The sequence below is a fragment of the Mustelus asterias genome, chromosome X (genome assembly GCF_964213995.1).
Source record: "Mustelus asterias chromosome X, sMusAst1.hap1.1, whole genome shotgun sequence".
NCBI classification, from domain to species: Eukaryota; Metazoa; Chordata; class Chondrichthyes; order Carcharhiniformes; family Triakidae; genus Mustelus; species Mustelus asterias.
In genome coordinates, this window is record NC_135834.1 from 10,957,366 (window position 1) to 10,982,361 (window position 24,996).

A 24,996-nucleotide genomic window follows, 5' to 3' on the forward strand; every position below is an offset into this window, starting at 1 on the left:
TTAATTAGGAGCTCTGACCCGATTAGACAGCCACATGCCGAACACAGTCGGACTTATTGCTGTAACAAGCAGCTTACAATCGCCCCAGACTGTGTAATGTGAGCCACTCTTTTCCGCACATGCTTCAGAATTATGAGTATCCGAGTCAACAGCCACCTGCCTAAACACCACATTGCTCCGCAGGTTTATGCAATCTCCCCCAGGGTAGGCTATACCAGGCCTCAATTTGAGGGTTAAAAATGATCTTCATTCCCCCAAGGCCTAATTGTTTTACAGTATGACAGCAATGGTGTACTGAGCAATTGTGTCTACAGCAACTTATGCTACAGGGTACGGATTTTAAAATACTACTTTAAAGTGTAAATGGAGTTTTAATGTTGACCTTTCTTCTTCTCCACGCCCCTGATGTGGCACATTTAAAGTTCTGATTCTTGCGTTTAAATCTCTCCATGGCCTCACACTCCCCGATCTCTCTGAACCTCCTCCAGCCGACAACACCCACACCCTCCACCCCCACAAAAAAAACTTCAGTGCTCTGGCTCTGCCTTCTCTCTGCCTCACCTTCAGCAGCCGTGCCTTCAACTGCGGAGGGCCCACACTCCAAATATGCTCCCTAACCTTCTCCACCTCATTCCCTTCCTTAAAATGCACCCTCTTCGACCATGCGTTACAGCATCCCTCTTAACACCTCCTTCCTAATGCCCAGTATCCATTTTCCTCCAGCCTTTGCAAAGCCTGTGCACCTACAGCACAGGGACTGCAGCGGTTCAAGAAAGATCTGCTTCCAAAGATGTTCGGTTTAGGTGGAGTGGCCATGGTAAATTGCCCCTTAGTGTCAGGGGGATTTGCAGGGTAAATACGTGGGGTTAAGGGATAGGGGCTGGGTGGGATTATGGTCAGTGCAGGCTCGATGGGCCAAACGGCCTCCTTCTGCACTGTAGGGATTCTCTAAAGGAGGCAGCTCACCACCACCTTCTCACGGGCAATTAGGGATGGGCAATAAATGCTGGCCTAGCCAGCGACGCCCATGTCCCATGATGAAAAGCACCTCAATGAATCGAAACAAATACATGTACGTTCTTGTTGGTTTGTTGTCCCTGAGTGAAAAAGATTACAGACAGGATAACTCTGGGAACAAAGTCTTTGTTCCTCATGTTTCTTCCCTACTTCCTCTTCACTGGTCAACATTTCTCCCTCTCCACCGAAACGAGGTTAACTGAATGTTCCCCGCATGGATTAAGAGTATAAGTTTCACCAGTAACAAGGGTCTTGTGATGACCATGTTAAGAATAGAAGAACATAAATGGGAGCAGGTATGGGCCATTTGGCTCCTCAAGCCTGCTCCTCTATTTCCCATTTAATACAATTGTGGCTGATCTTCAATCTACCTCAACCCCATATTCACCTCATCCTCATATTCCTCAGTATCCAAATGTGTAATGAGCTTTTCTCTTGAATATACTGGAAACCCACAACCCTCTGGGGTAGAGAATTCCAAAGATTCACTATCCTCTGAGTGAAGAATCGTGCTGGCATGAATGGCTGGAGAATCCCGCCCTGGGTCATTTCATTTGCCATAATCTAGTGAACTGGTGCGGCAACAATAATCTCCCCCCCAATGTCAACAAAATGAAGGAGATTGTCATCGACTTCAGGAAGCGTAAAGGAGAACACGCCCCTGTCTACATCAACGGGGATGAAGTAGAAAGGGTCGAGAGCTTCAATTCTTTACATGTCCAGATCACCAACAACCTGTCCTGGTCCCCCCCATGCCGATGCTATAGTTAAGAAAGCCCACCAACACCTCTACTTTCTCAGAAGACTAAGGAAATTTGGCATGTCAGCTACGACTCTCACCAACTTTTACAGATGCCCCATAGAAAGCATCCTTTCTGGATGTATCACAGCTTGGTATGGCTCCTGCTCTGACCAAGACTGCAAGAAACTACAAAAGGTCGTGAATGTAGCCTAATCCATCACGCAAACCAACCTCCCATCCATTGACTCTGTCAACACTTCCCGCTGTCTCAGCAAAGCAGCCAGCATAATTAAGGACCCTATGCACCCCGGACATTCCCTCTTCCACCTTCTTCCTTCGGGAAAAAGATACAAAAGTCTGAGGTCACGTACCAACCGACTCAAGAACAGCTTCTTCCCTGCTGCCAACAGACTTTTGAATGGACTTACCTTGCATTAAGCTGATCTTTCTCTACACCCTAGCTATAACTGCACATTCTGCACTCTCTCCTTTCCTTCTCTATGAACGGTATGCTTTGTCTGTATAGCGCGCAAGAAACAATACTTTTCACTGTATCACAATACATGTGACAATAATAAATCAAATCAAATCATCCTTGTTCATTTTTTAAACCTTAGTACACACACACACACACACACTCACACAGTGTTTAGATATTTGCACAGTGCATATGAAAAGCATAATTTGTACATAATCAGGGACAATTTGAGAAGGAAACAGGCATTCCCCAAACACAGGCTGGTAAAGTATTCACCACCTCACACTCCAGCCGTCAATTTCATTACCCCCCGGGGAACGCCTTAGCTCACAGCTCCTTCACAAATGTGCAGGAAAAGGAGGCAGTGATGGCTGCTTAGCTATGGCTACAGGATGACTGCGGAGAATTTGCAGCAGATGGAGATTTCTACGAAGTGCAGAACAAGACTGTTGACATATGGTTCTCATTTTTTTTTTAAAAAGAGGGACAAGGGTTTAATTTTTAAAAAAGACCCTTTATTGATCAGTGAGAAACTCTGCAATATCTCAGAGCAGACTTTACACTACTTTCTGGGCCAGGTACTGACTAGCAAATAAGTCTCTAGAATCTAATGACCTCCTCCAACCCAACACCAAGAATTCCGCTTACACCCACCACATGTTTTCAGACAAAATGGCCGGAATTTTACCATCCTGGCCATCGCGGGAATCGGAGCGGGCGAGGGGGCGGACCGTGGGAAGGTCCGTTGACCTCGGGCGGGATTTTACGGTTTCGGGATGAGCGAGGGCATAAAATCCTGCCCATAATCACACTTAAGGCGATTTGTACAGGTCGAAGAGGTAAGGAGTGTCTTAAAGGAGGAGAGAGAAAAGCAGAGAGGTTTAGCGAAGGAATTCCAGAGCTTGGGGCCGAAGCAGCTGAAGGCATGGTCACCAATGGTGGACTGATCATGGATGTACAAGAGGCCAAAAATGGAGGAGTGTACAATATTTCAGAGGGTTTTATTTTAATATTCTTTCATGGGATGCAAGCTTCGCTGGCTGGCCAGCATTTATTGCCCATCCCTAGTTGCCCTTGAGAAGGTGGTGGTGAGCTGCCATCTTGAATCACTGCAGTCCCTCTAATGTAGGTACACCCACAGTGCTGTTAGAAAGGGAGATCCAGCATTTTGATCCAGTCACAGTTAAGGAATGGCGATATATTTCCAAGTCAGTGTGTAGCTTGGTGGGGAACTTGCAGGTGGCGGTGTTTCCATTTGTCTGCTGCCCTTGTCCTTCTAGATGGTAGAGGAAGGAGCCTTGGCAAGTTGCCACAGTGCATCTTGTAGATGGTACACACTGCTGCTACTGAGCGTCGGTGGTGGAGAGAATGAATGTTTGTGGATGGGGGGCCAATCAAGCGGGGCTGCTTTGTCCTGGATGGTGTCAAGCTTCTTGAGTGTTGTTGGAGCTGCACCATCCAGGCAAGTGGGGAGTATTCCATCACACTCCTGACTTGTGCCTCATAGATTGTGGATAGGCTTTGGGAGGTCAGGAGGTGAGTTACTCACTACAGGATTCCCAGCCTCTGACCCGCTCTTGTAGCCACTCCGGGGAACCACGCAAAAGTTGCCTCTGGAGCCCTCCCCCCTCCTCCTCCTGCATGCCCTCACCTTTGGTTACACGAACGAGTGTGAACCGAGAGCCAGAGTACAGGCTGGAGGCAGATATCCATGAATTGAGCCAAATGGCGAGTGCTGATGAGCTATTTGACCACTGGAGCATCGCAGTCCTTCAGACCAAAACATTCACTCATGCAGAGGGCTAATTATCTCACTGAACACTATGGCAATCAGAGGATTGGAACCACCCTTGGATTTTACTCCTCTGCGGAGCTCATTTTGACAGCTAGTCGTCAACTATCAAGAGACGAAAGGGTTAATGAAGAAAACCTGTTGGAAGGCTTTTTGACCGCAGGTATTGTTATCTGCAGCAAACTGTGGTATCCTGTTTATCCTTCTCACTCACATTCAGAAACCAGGCTTGTGCTGCAGTGATTTATGAACTGCACCTGGGATCAGTTGTCAACGTGAACCTTTGACCTTTCACCCAGCAGAGGGCAGGAACAGAAAAGAGGCGGCCATGTTTCATTTGCCCTTCTCCAGCACAGATCTGAGCCTCATTTCAGAAATTTGGACAAAAAGGAGAGAGGTCCCCCCACACCCGCCCAACGTCAGCCCAAATAATGGCTCTTAAAAGGACAGTTATCTCAGGAATGTTAACGTTTAGTGTTTTGACTTTCACTTCCAAATGTTCCGGCTTCCTCACAGTCTGTTGTTTCCACTAGTAGGAAAAACTAGAACCAGAGGGCACAACCTCAGGCTAAAGGGACGATCCTTTAAAACAGAGATGAGGAGGAATTTCTTCAGCCAGAGAGTGGTGAATCTGTGGAACTCTTTGCCGCAGAAGGCTGTGGAGGCCAGGTCATTGAGTGTCTTTAAGACAGAGACAGATAGGTTCTTGATTAATAAGGGGATCAGGGGTTATGGGGAAAAGGAAGGAGAATGGGGATGAGAAAAAATGATTGAATGGCGGAGCAGACTCGATGGGCCGAGTGGCCTAATTCTGCTCCTATGTCTTATGATCTCTCACCTTGTGCGTCAACCGCAGTAGTGAGTGTCATCTGCTATTTGGCCAGCAAAGGCATCACAGCAGTGACAGATTTATCTTCACCCCAACATTTCCACTGATTAGCAGTGGAAATCCTGTCCCAGGGTACATGACAGGCCCAGGGATTTGAGCACTATCCCAAAAGGTTTCCCAATTTTTTATCCTGTCATTTAGCTATCCATGGCGACACTGACATAGGCAAGGATGCTGAGGTCAATGGTAACATGCCTACATGTGGTATTGGCTGTGGCTCGGTGGGTAACACATTCCACTTTGAGTCACAAATTCAAGCCTCACTCCAGGACTTGAGCACAAAAGTCTCAGCTGACACTCCAGAGTTGTTGGAGGTGCTGTCTTTCAGGTGGGACCAAGGTTCTACCTGCCCTCTCAAAGATCCCATGACACTACTTTGAAGAAGAGGGTGGCACAGTGGTTAGCACTGCTGCCTCACAGCGCCAGGGGCCTGGGTTCGATTCCCAGCTTGGGTAACTGTGTGGAGTCTGCACGTTCTCCCCGTGGGTTTCCTCCGGGTGCTCTGGTTTCCTCCCACACTCCAAAGATGTGTAGGTTAGGTTGATTGGCCATGCTAAATTGCCCCTTAGTGTCAGGGGGAATAGCGGGGTAAATATGTGGGGTTACGGGGATAGGGCCTGGGTGGGATTGTGGTCGGCACAGACTCCTTCTGTGCTGTAGGGATTCTATGATTCTAAGATCAACAGTTATCCTTGGTGTCCTTGGTCAATATTTATCTTTCAATAAACATCACAAACATAGATTACCACGTTGCCGTTTGTGGGAGCTTGCCTTCCCCAATTTGGAAATGCCTTTGCCATATTACAACATTGACCACACTTCAAAAAGTACTTCATTGGCTGTAAAGAACTGTAAGACGTTCTGTGGTGTGTATTTTTCATTTAAGAACCACATTCAGTCAGAGCATTTACCGAATTAATCTCTAATTGAAAAGAAAACGTGCAGGGCGATGGGGAAAGAGCGGGGGTGGCGGGGGGTGGAAACTAATTGGATAGTTTTTTTTCAGAGCCAGCATAAGCACGATGGGCTGAATGCTCTCCTGCGGTGCATGATTCTGAGGAGCGATCCTATTTTACACCCCCAACACCTTCCTGGACAAGAAAGACGTTTCAGAGTGGAGATTCAAAAATGACAGCCTGGTGGCATGATGGGAGATATCAAGACGCAAAAACAACAACCAAGTTTTAAAATAATTCGATACGAGTGTTCAGGCAAAGTCCAGATATTAAGTCCTGGAGCTCAGTGATCCCAGTAATTGAGGGGCTGCACCATTACTCCCTCAGACATATTCTGGAAGAGTTTGTCTGCCGCAAGTAGTAATCTGCTGTGTGAGCCGGCTAATGAACTGATGCCTCTTCCAAAGAATTCTTGTCTGTAATAGAATCATAGAAGCCCTACAGTACAGAAAAAGGCAATTCGGCCCATCGAGTCTGCACCAACCATAATCCCAGGTCCTACCCCATATCCCAACATATTTTACCCACTAATCCCTCTAACCTATGCATCTCAGGACACTAAATGGCAATTTTATCATGGCCAATCAACCTAACCCGCACATCTTTGGACTGTGGGAGGAAACCGGAGCACCTGGAGGAAACCCACGCAGACACAAGGAGAACGTGTCAATTCCACACAGACAGTGACCCAAGCCGGGAATCGAACCCGGGTCCCTGGCGCTGTGAGGCAGCAGTGCTAACCACTGTGCCACCGTGCTGCCCCAAATCAAAATCAAAGCTCAGTCAAATCAAGTCTGTGTGGTGACTCCCCATGTTTCCATTGGTAAAACCTACCCAGACAGTAGAATCATAGTCACATTTTTAAAATCACCTCATCAAAGGTGTCAGCTGTGGCTCAGTTGGTAGGCCGCTCACGTCTCCAAGTCGCAAAGATTGTGGGTTCAAGTCCCACTCGACTCTCGCCCCCAGATATGGGCTGACACCCCAGAGGGAGTGCTGCACTCTTGAAGGTGCTGAGACGCGATGTTAAACTAAGGCCCCGTCTCCCCTCACAGCTGTGCACACATTTACTGCCACGTTTCCCACATTAAAACAGTGACTGCAAGTTCAACAATACTTCAGTGCTTTGGAATGTCAGAGGGGCTACATAAATGCAAGTTTTTCCTATGGGAAGCAAAAAGAGTTGGATTCACACATGCACAATGCACAGAAACAAAATTGATTGAATGATATCCTGTGACAGGCAGCAGGTAAAAAGCAGGGCAGATTCCCATTAGGAAATGCCGGCTTTCTGCTTTGCAATGCAGTAGAATTCCTACAGGATCTGTCTGGGATTGATTCCAGAAATTGCCTTGTCTCGCTCAAATGAAATGTTGCCAGTGGGAACAGCTGTATTATGCACTCCCTTCTGTTGCAAGCCCCACACATTTCGCTGAAATCTTACTCTGTACGGCTACATTACATTAAATCTACAGCACAGAAACAGGCCATTCGGCCCAGCTGGTTCATGTTGGTATTGATGCTCCACACAAGCTTCTTCCCACTGATGTCATCTTGCCCTGTCTGCGGATTTGCTGGCAATACCCCAGCGGGCATACAAGTCAAGCAGCTGCCCTCTTAGACTTACACCCATACCAAACCAACTTAAAGTCATTACTGCACAGAGCCCAACACCGCAAACGGAAGGTTTGCCCTTTTCTTGCCCGTGGATGTTAAATTCTGCTGGGGTTACAGTGGCACGGTAACCTGGGTAACTCACCAAAATGGTGTTCTTTTGTTCATGGCCTATTCCACCATTGGGGAGGGGGGTTCGTGGCCCATTCCACCATTGGGGAGGGGGGTTCGTGGCCCATTCCACCATTGGGGAGGGGGGTTCGTGGCCCATTCCACCATTGGGGAGGGGGGTTCGTGGCCCATTCCACCATTGGGGAGGGGGGTTCGTGGCCTATTCCACCATTGGGGAGGGGGGATTTGTGGCCTATTCCACCATTGGGGAGGGGGATTTGTGGCCTATTCCACTATTGGGGAGGGGGGGTTCGTGGCCTATTCCACCATTGGGGAGGGGGGGTTCGTGGCCTATTTCACCATTGGGGAGGGGGGTTCGTGGCCCATTCCACCATTGGGGAGGGGAGTTTGTGGCCTATTCCACCATTGGGAAGGGGGGGGTCGTGGCCTATTCCACCATTGGGGGGGGGGGGGGGGGTTACTGCTACTGAGCACAATCCTACCCTCACCACCCGGGTGCATTCCAGCACAGGCCACTGAATAACAAGCAGGGGAGGGGTAATTTTCTTCCTTCTGCTTGGTTCAGAGGCACGGGGGGCCGGTTCGGAGGCCCATCTGTTGCTCTGATCTTTACCAGCAGATCCAGCACTGATGGATATCCGACCTCAGATCCTCTAGCAAGGTTCAATCCTCTGGATCTGTCCAGGGCACCATCAAAAGAATCCATCCCAAATTTAAAGCTTTATCCTCGAGAATGTGGCCGTGATTAAAAAATTGTTAGCAGCATTCAGCCCCTCAAGCCTGCAGCACTTTTCCAAGATTGTGGCCAATTTGTATCTTAATTCCATCTCCCTGCCTTGGCTTCATGTCTCGAATTCCCTCATATCGGATAGGGCGATGGCCTTGTGGTATTATCGCTAGACTATTAATCCAGAAACTCAGCGAATGTTCTGGGGACTCGGGTTCGAATCCCGCCACGGCAGATGGTGGAATTTGAATTCAATAAAAAATATCTAGAATTAAGAATCTACTGATGACCATGAAACCAGTGTTGGAAAAACCTATCCGGTTCACTAATGTCCTGAGAGGTCTGGATAGAGTGGATGGGGAGAGGATGTTTCCACTAGTGGGAGAGACTAGAACTCGAGGGCACAACCTCAGAGTGAAGGGACACTCCTTTAAAACTGAGATGAGGAGGAATTTCTTCAGCCAGAGAGTGGTGAATCTGTGGAACTCTTTGCCACAGAGGAGGCCAGGTCATTGAGTGTCTTTAAGGCAGAGATAGATAGGTTCTTGATCAATCAAGGGTTATGGGGAGAAGGCAGGAGAATGGGAATGAGAATCATATCAGCCATAATTGAATGGTGGAGCAGACTCGATGGGCTGAACGGCCTAATTCTGCTCCTATATCCTTCCTTTAGGGAAGGAAATCTGCTGTCCTTACCTGGTCTGGTCTACATGTGACTCCAGAGCCACAGCAATGTGGTTGACTCTCAACTGCCCTCGGACAATAGGGATGGGCAATAAATGCTGGCCCAGCCAGCGACGCCCATGTCCCATGAGTGAATAATAAAATACTCTCAATCTCAGCTTGGAAATTTTCTGTTGACCCCCCCGCCTCAGCCTTTTGGGGAGAGTTTCATATTTCCACAACCCTTTTTGTGAGGAAGTGCTTCCAGGACATCACCCCTGAATTGTCTGGCTTCAATTTTAAGGTTGTTCTGAATTCCCCTCGTTCAAGCAAATAGTTTCTTTCTATTGAACTCAGTTACTGCTTTTGAAAGGGGCTGAGAGAGAGAGCCGCCAAAACCTCAGACAATCCATCCTCGCCGCTTGACTGGATCCGAGTAGATGGACATGAATCCAAAGAGATAAATCGGTGTCAAAACTTACCTTTGATACACACATCAAAAGATCTGAAGGTAGATCTTCTGGATTCTGTGCTGGATGAAGAGTGTGTGGATTCAGTCATTATCCTTTGCTGAAGATACAAGAAAATGGACCTTTTTATATTTAAACAATCCCTTGTTTGTCACAGGAACGCCAGAGCTTTAAAAAGAGGAAATACAATTTTTGAAAGTTGAGCTACAAGCAGTGGTCAGTGCTAATTCAGTTGAACTGATTGAAGCTTCTGTTGTCATAGAAACCCTACAGTGCAGAAGGAGGCCATTCGGCCCATCGAGTCTGCACCGACCACAATCCCACCCAGGCCCCACCCCCACATATTTACCCGCTAATCCCACTAACCCACGCATCACAGTACTCTAAGGGGCAATTTTTAACCTGGCCAATCAACCTAACCCGCACATCTTTGGACTGTGGGAGGAAACCGGAGCACCCGGAGGAAACCCACGCAGACACGAGGAGAATGTGCAAACTCCACACAGACAGTGACCCGAGCCGGGAATCGAACCCGGGACCCTGGAGCTGTGAAGCAGCAGTGCTAACCACTGTGCTACCGTGCCACCTCTAGTCACCTCATGTTTGTGGCGGGGGGAGGTTTGCCACAGCGTCCCTTTAATTGCATTGATCAAACACTGAATTCGATGAATTGCAGACTGGATCCAGTCATCAACAGAGAATTTTACTGGGGTTAGGGAGGATGGTGAGGCAGTAAGGACTTTCCCTATTGTAGCTTGAACCGTCGATTCGAATTATTAGCACTACCCCTTTAGTGATGCAGGTTTTGCTGTGGTGTTAACAGCAAAATAGCTGCAGTATTGTGTCCAATCCTGAGCACCAGGCTTCAGGAAGGAGGTGAAGACATTGGAGTGGGTGCAGAGAAGATTCACAAGAATGCTCCAAGGATGAGGAACTTCAGTTATGTGGAGAGACTGGAGGCTGGGATTCATCATCATATAATCCCTACAGTGCAGGAGGAGGCCATTCAGCCCATCCAGTCTGCACTGACCCAATCCCACCCAGGCCCTATTCCCATAACCCCATGCATTTACCCTAGCTAGTCCCCCTGACACTAAGGGGCTATTTAGCATGGCCAATCCACCTAACCTACACATCTTTGGACATTAAGGGGCAATTTAGCATGGCCAATCCACCTAATCTGCACATCTTTGGACACTAAGGGGCAATTTAGCATGGCCAATCCACCTTACCTGCACATCTTTGGACACTAAGGGGCAATTTAGCATGGCCAATCCACCTTACCTGCACATCTTTGGACACTAAGGGACAATTTAGCATGGCCAATACACCTAACCTGCACATCTTTGGAGTGTGGGAGGAAACCGGAGCACTCGGAGTAAACCCATGCAGACATGGGGAGAACGTGCAGACTCCACACAGACAGTGACCCAAGCTGGGAATCGAACCTGGGTCCCTGGCTTTGTGAGGCAGCAGTGCTAACCACTGTGCCGCCTCAAAAGGTTTTTCATAATCATCATCATACTTTTAATTCCAGATTTTTATTGGAATCAAATTTCACCATCTGACACAGTGGGATTTGAGGTCTGTATTCGAGGCTGTAGTGTTAAATTAAACACTCGGTCTAGATTCATACACTAAAGGTGGTCCAGGGCAAGGTGCTGGAAGGCTAAGAGCATTCCTCTAGAAATGTACAACAATCAGGAGAGGCAAGGAGACACAAAAATGTGAGATTGCAGCCCAGATTCATCCAGCAATAAAAGGGCAGTGTGCTCAGAGCTAAAATGTTTCCATGAATGTCGCCAGAGACACTCATCTGGTCAGACCTGCAGCGTTAACTGTCCATTCACTCCTCAAATTCTGATCAGGACTCGTTCTAGCAAGTCTCCCTTTTATATTGCAGCATCTGCACTTGGTTTCACTGAAAAGATTAAATGATAAAAAGGTATTAAGTATTTTGTGCCAGGGAAAGAAAATTCTGTTTTAAAAAAGAAATTCAAAGACAATCCTATCTCTGTGCGCCATTTATGCTGAAGTGTCGTGTCTCCCTCACCGTTAGACTTCAAATGGCAGGGACCCTGTCACCTTGTCTGGCTCAATCCCAACTGATTTGTTACACAGTCAATCAAATCTTTCTATCCAGAGTTAGGTGTGGGTCCCATTGTTTAGCACAGAGGGGGCTAGGGAGCAGTTCGATAGTGGAGGCAATCGCTGAGAGGTTATGTACCAGACTAGAGGCCAATAAATCAGCTAATTTACCAGCACAGGACAAAATAAGCCACCCAATTGTTGTAAATAAAGAAAGGAAGTTATGACGAATCTTTATAAAACACCGGTTCAGCCTCAACTGGAGTATTGTGTCCAATTCTGGACACCTAGGAAGGATCACAGAATATTACAGCCCAAAAGAGGCCTTTCGGCCTATCGAGTCAGCAATGACAGGCCCTGACCTGCCCACCTAATCCCACTTGCCGGCACTTGGCCTTGAGTGTTATGGGGCGCCAAGTGTTCATCCAGGTATTTTTTAAATGATGTGAGGCATCCCGCCTCCACCACCCTCCCAGGCAGTGCATTCCAGACCCTCACCACCCTCTGAGTAAAAGAGTTTTGCCTCAAATCCCCCCTAAAGCTCCCACCCATCATTTTTAACCTATGTCCCCTCATGACCAACTCTTCAACTAAGGGAAACAGCTGCTCCCTGTCCATGCCCCTCAGAATCTTGAACACCTCAATCAGGTCGCCCCTTTGGAGGCTTTGGAGAGGAGGCAGAAAAGATTCATGAGAATGATTCCGGGGATGAGGAACTTCAGCTACATGGTTAGATCAGGGAAGCTGGGGCTGTTCTTGGAGAAGAGAAGGTCGAGAGGAGGTTTGTAAAGGGATTCAAAATTGTGAGGGGGGGTCTGGACGGAGTAGATAGGGAGAAACTGCTTCCATTGGTGGAAGGATCAAAAATCAGAGGACACGGATATAAAGGTGATTGAGAAAAGCAGAAAGAGCAACGAGAGGACAAACTGCAGGTGAGTGATTTGGATCTAGAATGAGAGTGCGATGGAGGTAGATTCAATCGTGGCTTTCAAAGGGGAATTGGATCATTATCTGAAAATAAAATTGCAGGGCCATGGGGAACAGGCAGTGGAGTGGGACTGGGTGAGTTGCTCTTGTAGACACAATGGGTCAAATGGCCTCCTGTGCCATAACTTCTATTCTATGGTTTACTAATGGGGGCCTACACATGATGTCAGTCCCACACAATGTGCCTCATTGTTAACAAGGGCAACGGAGACCGGACAGTAAAGCACTGGCTTACTATCCTCATCGAGGAGGCACGGTGGCACAGTGGTTAGCACTGCTGCCTCACAGCGCCAGGGACCCGGGTTCAATTCTCGGCTTGGGTCACTGTCTGTGTGGAGTTTGCACGTTCTCCCCGTGTCTGCGTGGGTTTCCTCCGGGTGCTCCGGTTTCCTCCCACAGTCCCAAAGATGTGCAGGTTAGGTGGATTGGCCATGCTAAATTGCCCCTTAGTGTCCAAAGATGTGCAGGTTAGGTGGATTGGCCGTGCTAAATTGTCCCTTAGTGTCCAAAGATGTGCAGGTTAGGTGGATTAGCCATGCTAAATTGTCCCTTAGTGTCCAAAGATGTGCAGGTTAGGGGGATTGGCCGTGCTAAATTGCCCCTTAGTGTCCAAAGATGTGCAGGTTAGGGGGATTGGCCGTGCTAAATTGCCCCTTAGTGTCCAAAGATGTGCAGGTTAGGTGGATTGGCCATGCTAAATTGCCCCTTAGTGTCCAAAGATGTGCAGGTTAGGGGGATTGGCCATGCTAAATTGCCCCTTAGTGTCCAAAGATGTGCAGGTTAGGGGGATTGGCCATGCTAAATTGTCCCTTAGTGTCCAAAGATGTGCAGGTTAGGTGGATTGGCCATGCTAAATTGTCCCTTAGTGTCGAAAGATGTGCAGGTTAGGTGGATTGGCCATGCTAAATCATCCCTTAGTGTCCAAAGATGTGCAGGTTAGGTGGATTGGCCATGCTAAATTGTCCTTTAGTGTCAGGGGGACTAGCTAGGGTAAATGCATGAGGTTATGGGGATCGGGGCTGGGTGGGATTGTGGTCGGTGCAGACTCGATGGGCCGAATGGCCTCCTTCTGCACTGTAGGATTCTGTGATTCCCCAAGAACAAATCTGTTAACAGCTCGGAGTAGCATATATCCAGGAAAGGGTAAATCTGTCAAAACGCACTGAGCAGCGGACGGGAGAGGATTTATTACAGCCTTGGCATGAGAAATGGTTCAGAGATGTGAGTATGGGATCAATTTCCCCTGTTTCGGCATGCTCCCCTGCCATAATTATACCAGATTCGCTCGAGTTAGACTCCAACAGCTGCTTCCATTCAAATCCAGTCACATGGGGAGTTCTCCACCTCACTGACAGCGAGAGCAATGAGATTGCCTGAGGAGAGAAAGGTAAATCAACAGCTCCTGCCAGGGATTATTCCCCACGGACCTGTCCCTCCCCCAACGATGGGGATCAGGTGGGAATTTTAGCACGGAGGTGCCGTCACACTGTCAGTTGCCAACTCTGCTTAAACTTATTCCTGGGGATTATCACATGACTTCTCACCTCTGACCGCCCCGTTGGGTCAAACAGTTCCTTTCCATCTCCATTACTCAGAGCTAATTAACAAAAATGCTCAACTAAAAATTTAAAATAACATTTTTTTAGTGCCTTTCTGAATTTTACTCTTGGGTTTTTGCTGGCAGCATGTGCTGAGGACATTAATCATTAACTCTTGGGGGGTTAGAACCCTCTAATTGCATTGAAAAAGAATATCCAATGGATCCACAGCACCATCACTGATTGCAACCGTGCCAGTTATCATCCAAGGCCAGTGCCAACATTGAACTGTGCCACCCAGCCGAGGGAGAGCCCAACTTTACTGCCAGTGGAGTTGCTGCCACTGCCTTGAGGAATGCCAAGAATTAAGAGATAGGCCTCATTCAGCACCTTTTGGAGGCTGGGTTGACAACCCACAAGGACTGCCCTGGAGTTTCCAAGAATTAATCGCCTGGGTGCAGTTTCCAGCAACTTCAGAGAAAAGGGTCAAAGCGTTATTTAGTTCATTTTCTCAATTACTTTGACCACTTGTTCTAAACGTGTTGGAGATGGCAGTGGGTTTGGATGGAGTGGAATGTGGAGATGGCAGTGGGTTTGGATGGCGCGGGACAGGTTGAGATGGCAGTGGGGTTGGAGGGTGTGGAATGTGGAGATGGCAGCGGGTTTGGATGGTGTGGGACGTAGAAATGGCAACAGGTTTGGATGGCACAGGACAGGGTAGAGATGGCAGTGGGTTTGGATGGAGTGGAACGTGGAGATGGCAGTGGGTTTGGAGGGTGTGGGACGTGGAGATGGCAGTGGGTTTGGAAGGTGCGGGATGTGGAGATGGCAGTGGGTTTGGAGGGTGTGGGACGTGGAGATGGCAGTGGGTTTGGAGGGTGTGGGACATGGAGATGGCAGCGGGTTTGGATGGTGTGGGACGTAGAAATGGCAACAGGTTTGGATGGCACAGGACAGGGTAGAGATGGCAGTGGGTTTGGATGGAGTGGAACGTGGAGATGGCAGTGGGTTTGGAGGGTGTGGGACGTGGAGATGGCAGTGGGTTTGGATGGAGTGGATCGTAGAGATGGCAGCGGGTTTGGATGGAGTGGATCGTAGAGATGGCAGCGGGTTTGGAGGGTGTGGGACGTGGAGATGGCAGTGGCTTTGGAGGGTATGGGACGTGGAGATGGCAGTGGGTTTGGAGGGTGTGGATCGTGGAGATGGCAGCGGGTTTGGATGGCACAAGACAGGGTAGAGATGGCAGCGGGTTTGGATGGTGTGGGACATGGAGATGGCAGTGGGTTTGGAGGGTGTGGGACGTGGAGATGGCAGTGGGTTTGGAGGGTGTGGGACGTGGAGATGGCAGCGGGTTTGGAGGGTGTGGGACGTGGAGATGGCAGTGGGTTTGGATAGTGCAGGACAGGGTAGAGATGGCAGCGGGTTTGGATGGAGTGGGACGTGGAGATGGCAGTGGGTTTGGATAGTGCAGGACAGGGTAGAGATGGCAGCGGGTTTGGATGGAGTGGGACGTGGAGATGGCAGTGGGTTTGGAGGGTGTGGGACGTGGAGGTGGCAGCGGGTTTGGAGGGTGTGGGACGTGGAGATGGCAGTGGGTTTGGAGGGTGTGGGACGTGGAGATGGCAGTGGGTTTGGATAGTGCAGGACAGGGTAGAGATGGCAGCGGGTTTGGATGGAGTGGGACGTGGAGATGGCAGCGGGTTTGGAGGGTGTGGGAAAAGGGGCTGTTTGATCAATAGTCAGTGAATCCCCTTTCCAATTGGTGAGGGAAGGAGGAAGTGTGCTGCAATAATGGACATGATGGGTGGCCAATGGCAATAACATGGGGTGAAACAGGAGGGTCATGTGATAATACCTCCAGGGATATTTCCAAACCGGATTGCCAGCCCAATGTGAAGGCCCTGCTGTTCCTGACAGCTGCTGAGAGTTAGGGTCATCATTATGACACAGAAGGATGCCATTTAGCCCATCCAGTCCAAACTGGAGGAAGCTACAAGTTTGGGTTAGGCAGCCCATTTAGGTCATTGTAACTGCATTTTACCCAAGCCCAGTCCATCATGCAAACCAGCCTCCCATCCATTGACTCTGTCTACACTTCCCGCTGCCTCGGCAAAGCAGCCAGCATAATTAAGGACCCCACGCACCCCGGACATTCTCTCTTCCACCTTCTTCCGTTGGGAAAAAGATACAAAAGTCTGAGGTCACGTACCAACCGACTCAAGAACAGCTTCTTCCCTGCTGCTGTCAGACTTTTGAATGGACCTACCTCGCATTAAGTTGATCTTTCTCTGCACCCTAGCTATGACTGTAACACTACATTCTGCACCCTCTCCTTTCCTTCTCTATGAATGGTATGCATTGTCTGTACAGCACGCAAGAAACAATACTCTTCACTGTATCCCAATACTTGTGACAATAAATCAACTTGTTGATTAGTACAAAGTTTTCCCAAAGCACCAGGGCAAGAACAAAAATCAGCCCACCCCTTTTTCCTTCAGTTACTCCATCAGTGTGGGGTCCACCCTTGGAAGAGGGGAAAATCCTACACCACAAAAGCCTCCAAAGAACAGTACAGGACAGGAACAGGCCCTTCGGCCCTCCAGCGCCAATCATGATGCCTGCCTAAACTAAAACCGTACGCACTTACAGAGTCCGTATCCTTCCATTCCCATCCTATTCATGTATTCGTCCAGTTGCCCCTTAAATGCCGCTATCGTACCTGCTCCCACCACCTCCCCGGGCAGCGCGTTCCAGACATTCACCACCCTCTGTGCAAAAAAACATGCCTCACACATCTCCTCTAAACTTTTCCCCACGCACCTTAAACCTATGTCCCCGAGTACTTGACTTTTCCACCCTAGGAAAGAGCATCTGACTATCCACTCTGTCCATGCCACTCATAATCTTGTAAACCTCTATCAGGCCACCCCTCAACCTCCGTTGTTCTAGTGGGAACAAACCGAGTTTATCCAACCTCTCCTCAGAACTAATACCCTCCAGACCAGGCAACATCTTGGTAAACCTCTTCTGTAGCCTCTCCAAAGCATCCACATCTTTCTGGTAGTGAGGGGAGTCACTCGAGCCACACTGTGGATCTGCACCCCTGTGCCACTTGGCCAGCTGCTGTTCGGTGAGCCTTGCTCGTTCATGGGAAATCCAAAAATAATGCTGCAGCCCATCGAGGAACACTTCAAATCTAGGAAAGTATGAAGCTCCCTGGAGAGACCTGCCATATTTGGGAGTGAACAGATGGTTGTGGAGACGCCTAAGCCCTGGACAGATGCCTGACATATTTGACACTGGTAGCTGCTAGACTTCCTGCAGCTTAACACATCCTCAAAGAAGGCCCATTTCAAAAAGCATTTGCACACATGCCAACCTCAAATGCTAACCAAAGCTTTTAAAAAGCAAACAACTCGGAAACTCTCTTAAATACAAGCCTACAACATGCAAAAGCGCAGCGGAAGGTGAACTTGTACCTTAACCTGCAGGCGAGCGCAGCATTCCTTTGCAAATGTGTGTACGTGAAAGCTGAATGGAGGATCCAGTGTAAAACGCACAAGACTTGTTTTAGGGACATTGTTGTTGTGAGCATATCTTCACACCCGTACTGTTTTTCTTACCCTCTGGGGAATAGTGCGGAGAGACAGTGGTGGAAGGATTCCTGAGCTGATTATTGGCCCGTTGAACCACACTGAACGCTCCTTCCATGGCCAACAAGTCCTGGCGTTAAAGTTTATTTATTAGTCACGAAGTAGGCTTACATTAACACTGCAATGAAGTCACTGTGAAAATCCCCCAGTCGCCATACTCCTGTTCGGGTACACTGAGGGAGAATTTAGCATGGCCAATGCACCCTAACCGGCACGTCTTTCAGACTGGGAAGAAACCGGAGCACCCGGAGGAAACCCATGCAGACACGGGGAGAACGTGCAGACTCCACACAGACAGTGACCCAAGCCGGGAATCGAACCCGGGTCCCTGGTACTGCGAGGCAGCAGTGCTAACCACTGTGCCACCCGCATTGGACTCGAACCCAGAGCTTCCAGGTAGGGGTACTACAACTGCAGCATAAGACCTTCTACTTCAGGATATTGGAGCTGGAGCTGGTTTAGTCTGTTCTGAAAGCCAATTAGATTATAGTGTATTTATATCCTTCAATAACCTTGCCCAAGAAAAATCTATCAATCTCCTCAGTTTTGAAATTTTCAATCCCCCTCCACCCTCCCAACAGCTATTTCCAGGAAGCGGGTGTGTGCTAGATTTCCACTCCTCTGTGAAATGCTTCCTCATATGACCCCCAAACGGTTTAGCTCAAATTTTAGATTCTACCCCCATGTCCTTGGAGAACAGAGACCACTCCATCTGACGAAGGAGCAGCGCTCCGAAAGCTTATGGTATTTGCTACCAAATAAATCTGTTGGACTTTAACCTGGTGTTGTTAAACTTCTTACTGTGTTTACCCCAGTCCAACGCCGGCATCTCCACATCTGGACTCTCCGACCAGAGGAAATAGTTTCTCTATCTACCCTATAGAACACCCTATAGAATATTGTGTGCAGTTTCGATCTTTTCTGAGGAAGGATGTTCTTGCTCTCGAGGGAGTGCAGTGAAGGTTTACCAGGCTGATTCCGGGGATGGCGGGACTGATGTATGAGGAGACATTGACGAGGTTAGGATTGTTTTCGCTGGAGTTCAGACGAATGAGGGGGGATCTCATAGAGACTTATAAAATTCTAACAGGACTAGACAGGGTAGATGCAGGGAGGATGTTCCCGATGGTGGGGGAGTCCAGAACCAGGGGTCACAGTCTGAGGATTCGGGGTAGAACGGAGGTGAGGAGACATTTCTTCACCCAAAGAGTGGGGAGTCTGGAATTCATTCCCACAGGAAGTAGTTGATGCCAAAACATTGAATGTATTCAAGAGGGGGCTGGATATAGCACTTGGAGTGAATGGGATCAAAGGTTATGGGGAAAAAGCAAGATTAGGCTGTTGAGTTGGACGATCAGCCATGATGGTGATGAATGGCCGAGCAGGCTCGAAGGGCTGAATGGCCTCCTCCTGCTCCTATCTTCTATGTTTCTATTCCCTTAATCTCTTTATATGATCATCTATAGAACATAGAAAAAATACAGCACAAACAGGCCCTTCGGCCCACAAGTTGCGTCGGTCATGTCCCTACCTACCTAGGCTTATATGTAGACCTACCTATAAACCTCAATCCTATTAAGTCCCATGTACTCATCCAGGAGTCTCTGAAAAGACCCCATCGAATTTGCCTCCACCACCACTGACGGCAGCCGATTCCACTCACCCACCACCCTCGGAGTGAAAAACTTACCCCTGACATCTCCTCTGTACCTACCCCCCAGAATCTTAAACCTGTGTCCTCTCGTAGCAGCCATTTCAGCCCTGGGAAAAAGCCTCTGAGAATCCACCCGATCTATACCTCTCAACATCTTGTACACCTCTATCAGGTCACCTCTCATCCTTCGTCTCTCCAAGGAGAAAAGACCGAGCTCCCTCAACCTATCCTCATAAGGCATGCCACCCAATCCAGGCAACATCCTTGTAAATCTCCTCTGCACCCTTTCAATCTTTTCCACATCCTTCCTGTAATGAGGCGACCAGAACTGAGCACAGTACTCCAAGTGGGGTCTGATGAGGGTCTTATAAAGCTGCATCATTATCCCCGGACTCCTAAACTCAATCCCTCGATTGATGAAGGCCAGCACACCATACGCCTTCACTCGAGGGAAAACAGCTTGCATGTATGTAGTAACTTCAATGTGATAAGCATCCAAAGGTTCTCGAGAGGCATTAACACAATTTGATATCTTAGCACATAAGACATTAAGACAAGTGACTGGTGAGATTTAAGGAACATCTTAAAGGAGGTAAGAGAGAGAGCGGAGCAGTTTTGGGAGGGAATTCCAGAGGTTAGGGCCCAGGCAGCTGAAGGCACAGTCACCACCAATGGTGGAGCAATTTAAAAGTAGAAACATGCCTGTAAGCTACCTCGAATGTAAATTGATCTGAAAGTACTTGTTATAAGCTGACGGGGTGCAACATTTCTTTTTGGAAAGGTCTATAGATAGACCATCTGTTGGCCAAAGAGGGAATTTACCACTCGACAAATCACTGGAACTTGTTAACACTTGGGTGCAAGGCCTCAAATCTGTAACACACAGGAATGGAAACATTTCTGAGGGGAAAAATAAACTTTTTTCCATGCTTGCAATAATACTTTCCTGCATGCTCCCATTCCGGAATGTTATTCGTCACAGCCTATAAATTTTCCTGAAATCTCTTGGAATCAGAGATTGGGGGTTATGGGGGGGGGGAATTAAGCGTTTCTTCATGTAGTAACATTTTGGATTGCACATTATTTAAAATCACACTCAGATTGTTGTCACTCTTCAAGCCAAAATGAGCTTAGCCCTCAGCAGTGTTACCACAAGATGCAAAAAGAATGACACAAAGGAGTGTGGAACTCTCTCCCCTAAAGGACGGCGGGGAGGGAATTGGAACCTTTAAAACTGATTATCATGGGATACGGGTAGTGAGGATTACAGAGCAAAGGCAGGAGTTGAGGTCCTGATCAGCTACGATCCAACTGAATTGCAGAACAGGCTTGAGGGGCAGAATGGCCTCCACCAGTTAGTTCATAGAACATAGAACAGTACAGCACAGAACAGGCCCTTCGGCCCACGATGTTGTGCCGAGCTTTATCGAGAATGGTTCACAGAATGGTTACAGCACAGAAGGAGGCCAGTGGTGTCTGTGCTAATTCTCTGCAAGAGCAATTTCTTAGTCCCACTGCCCTGCCTTTTCCCCCCCATCAGCCTACAATTGTTTTCCCTGGAGGAGGCACTTCAGCCCATTGTGTTGATGCTGGCTCTCTGCAAGAGCAGTTCACATAGTGCCCCCCCACCTTTTTAAGATAATTATCCACATCCCTTTTGAATGCCTTGATTGACCCTGCATTCACTCTACACTCTGGCAGTGCATTCCAGATCCCAACAAGCGCTGTGTGAGAAAGGTTTTCCTTTTGCTATCAGTGTTGCTTCTTCTGCCACTCCCCTTCGATCAGTGCCATCTGGCTCTCAACCCTTTTGCCAACATAATTTTGCCCCTCTTGATTTTGAGCACCTTTATAAAATGTCCTCTCAACCTCCGCCAGGGGATGGCACGGTGGCACAGTGGTTAGCACTGCTGCCTCACATCGCCAGGGACCCGGGTTTGATTCCCGGCTTGGGTCACTGTCTGTGTGGAGTCTACACATTCTCCCCGTGTCTGCGTGGGTTTCCTCCGGGTGCTGCGGTTTCCTCCCACACTCCAAAGACATGCGGTTAAGTAGATTGACCATGTTAAATTGCCCCTTAGTGTCCCAAGGTGTGTAGGCTACGGCAATTAGCAGAGTAAATATCTGGGGTTATACGGATAGGGGTTGGGTGGGATTGTGGTCGGTGCAGATTCGATGGGCCAAATGGCTTCCTTCTGCACTGGAGGGATTGTATGATTCTCCTCTTTTCTAAAGGAGAACAGTTTCAGCTGCTCCAACCTACGGAACAGAAGCTACTCATCTCTGGAACCATTCCCATGAATCTTTTCTGCGCCCTCTCGAATGCCTTCCAAGAGTGCGGAGTCCAGAATCATCGCTTCCAATGTGGATTTCACAGCTCTTCAAATGGGAAGAGAGGATTTTATTTCTTGTTTCCCCATCCTCAACTTGACCAATGTAGGTCCTCAATTCTTCAAGGGAATTTTGGATTGATTTTGTACCTTTTCCCCCTCTCTGTTTCTCTCTCTCTCAGACAATGCAAACCATTTAAGAATTGCAACTGTCATTGCATCTCAGTGCTAGTCCTGACTAACCGGCTACTCGTTACTTTATTTTAACAAATAACGTTGAAACAAATGTTTTTACAAAGAATGCGGTGATACAAAAATAAATGGAAAGGTTAAAACAGACTGGCTGACATTTGCCCATTCTGAATGGGTGCTGTTTTATTTATTCTTGCATGGGATGTGGGTGTCACTGGCAACACCAGCGTTCATTGCCCATCCTTAATTGCCCCTCGGGAAGGTAGTGGTGAGCTGCCTTCTTGAACCTGCTGCAGTCCATGTGGTGTAGGTGCACCCACAGCGCTGTTAGGGAGGGAGTTCCAGGATTGTTATTGGACATCAGTCAGTCCATGTGGTGTAGGTACACCCACAGCGCTGTTAGGGAGGGAGTTCCAGGATTGTTATTGGACATCAGTCAGTCCATGTGGTGTAGGTACACCCACAGCGCTGTTAGGGAGGGAGTTCCAGGATTGTTATTGGACATCAGTCAGTCCATGTGCTGTAGGTACACCCACAGTGCTGTTAGGGAGGGAGTTCCAGGATTGTTATTGGACATCAGTCAGTCCATGTGGTGTAAGTACACCCACAGCGCTGTTTGGGAGGGAGTTCCAGGATTGTTATTGGACATCAGTCAGTCCATGTGGTGTAGGTACACGCACAGTGCTGTTTGGGAGGGAGTTCCAGGATTTTGACCCAGCAACAGTGAAGGAACGGCGATATATTCCCAAATCAGGATGGTGAGTGACTTGGAGGGGAACCTCCAGGTGGTGGTGTTCCCAGGTATCTGCTGCCCTTGTCCTTCTACTGATACAGCCATGGGCAGATGCAGCTGCGGAAGGCTAGGTGGTGAGAATGAGGTCAAGTATGTTTTGCCCTCATGTTGGTTCCCTCACCACCTGCCACAGTCCCAGCCTAGCAGCGATGTCCTTTAGGACCCGGCCAGCTCGGTCTGTGGTGATGCTACAGTCAGTCAGTGATGGACAGTGAAGTCCCCCACCCAGAGTGCATTCTGTGCCCTTGTCATCCTCAGTGTTTCTTCCAAGCAGTGTTCAACATGGTGGAGTACTCATTCATGTGGTAATCAGCAGGAAGTTTCCTTATCCATGTTTGACTTGATGCCATGGGATTTTGTGACATTTGGAGTTCACATCAAGGATTCCCAGGGCAACTCTTTCTCGACTGTTTATCACTGTGCCACAACCTCTGCAGGGTGTGCTGGTGGGACAGGACGTACCAGGGATGGTGATGTCTGGGACATAGTCATACTCGTGGAATCATGCCTTCCAGACAATTTCAGGCTTGACCAGCCTATGAGACAGCTCTCCCAATTTCGGTACAAGCCCCCAGATGCTAGTAAGGAGAACTTTGCAGGGTTTCCGGTTACCTAGCTGAATGCTAGTTGGTCTGTCCAGTCTCATTGGCAGCAGTTCAATACAATTGGGTGGCTTGCCACGCCATTTTAAGAGTCAACCACATTGCTCTGGAGTCACATGTGGGCCAGACCGGGTAAGGATGGCAGATTTCCTTCCCAAAAGGACATTCGTGAACCAGATGGGTTTTTACAACAATCGAAAATGGTTTCATGGTCATTATTAGACTTTTAATTCCAGATTTTCATTGAATTCAAATTTCACCATCTGTCATGGTGGGATTCGATGCCCGCTCATTACCCAGGCTCTCTGGATTACGAGTCCAGCAATAACACCGCCTCCCTCTCAATTGTAGCAAGCAATTGATATGAATTTATTTTAAAACAAAACTTGACAAAGCTTCTGCCAATAGCTTAGTGGGTAAATAGAAGCATAGAATGCTTACAGCAGAGAAGGAAGCCATTTGGCCCATCACGTCCTTGCCAGTGCCTGTCCTCTTCCTCCATCTCCAATCTATCCATCTAACTGAAATCCCTCAACCCTGGAAGCATTCTTGTCAATCTTTTTATCACCTGTTGTAACACCTGATGCAACACCATGTCAGGTTTCAATACAATTCATACATAGAATTCTGATTGGGCCGAATGGCCTCCTTCTGCACTTTGAGTCTGCACCAACTCTCCGACAGAGCATCTTACCCAGGCCTTATCTCCATAACTCCATGTATTTACCCCGCTAATCCCCCTAACCTTTGGACACTAAGGGGCAACCTATAATGGCTAATCCCCCTGAACCTTTAGACACTAAGGGACAATTTAGCACGGCCAATCCACCTAACCTACACATCTTTGGAGTGTGGGAGGAAACCGGAGCACCCGGAGGAAACCCACACAGACATGGGGACAACGTGCAAACTCCTCACAGACAGTGACCCAAGCCGGGAATTGAACCCGGGTCCCTGTTGCTGGGAGGCAGCAGTGCTAACCACTGTGCCACCGTGCCGCTCCCAGTCATGATTCATGGCAAGGATGCTTGGATCTGGCATGACCATGACTCATGCTGCAACGGAATAGCTCAACCATCCTCGCCCTATACACTCACACAAGAATGGCACAACTGGAGGACACAGATTTCACGCAGGGGCAGCTAACACAGGGAGGAGGGGAACAATGGAGTGGGGACAATAATGACAAAAAATAATGGAGTTACCTTCTGAAACAATGTAGCTTAAACCAGGAACAGGATTTTTCATTGCAGCTTTGTAAATATGCACATTATCTACTGAACAGAAAGTTTTCTGTACGTCTGCAATGCTGATTATAGAGTAGAAGTTAACTATCAAACCAGAGGACGTTTTGTCTCTTGAAGTTTCTCTGCAGCAATCTTCATGCCAGATTTTTTGTAATTGTTTCCACAGTTATCAGAAAGATTCCTCCTTGTGCTCAGGCAGCTAACAGAACACAACTGTTTAACCTGAAGAGACTGAGGTCAAGAGGGAGTGAGCCGCTCGCTGTCTGAAATCAATTAAAAAAGGCACAAGGGTCCTCCATATGCTTCACTTCCTTCCTCCTGCACCCCCAGCCACCCACTCCCACCGTCCCCCAACTGGAGACTTAACAGACGTACATCACACTCAGACCCAAACACTTGGTGCATTCAAAACGGCTCGGGTCACTGTCTGTG

General features: G+C 48.3%; 1 protein-coding gene across 2 annotated transcripts in view; it reads right to left on the reverse strand.

The window, feature by feature from the left end:
• The window catches only part of LOC144481942 (transmembrane protein 198-like), an 89,619-nt gene that overhangs the window by 55,340 nt on the left and 9,283 nt on the right, over positions 1 to 24,996 (reverse strand). The window contains exon 1 of one of the 2 annotated variants that reach the window (XM_078201113.1): positions 9,493 to 9,601. The exons of the other annotated variant lie outside the window; for it this stretch is intronic. The gene's annotated coding sequence lies outside the window, so the exon portion shown is untranslated. Of the gene's footprint in view, positions 1 to 9,492; positions 9,602 to 24,996 lie in introns of those variants that run through there. 2 annotated transcript variants of the gene reach the window in all.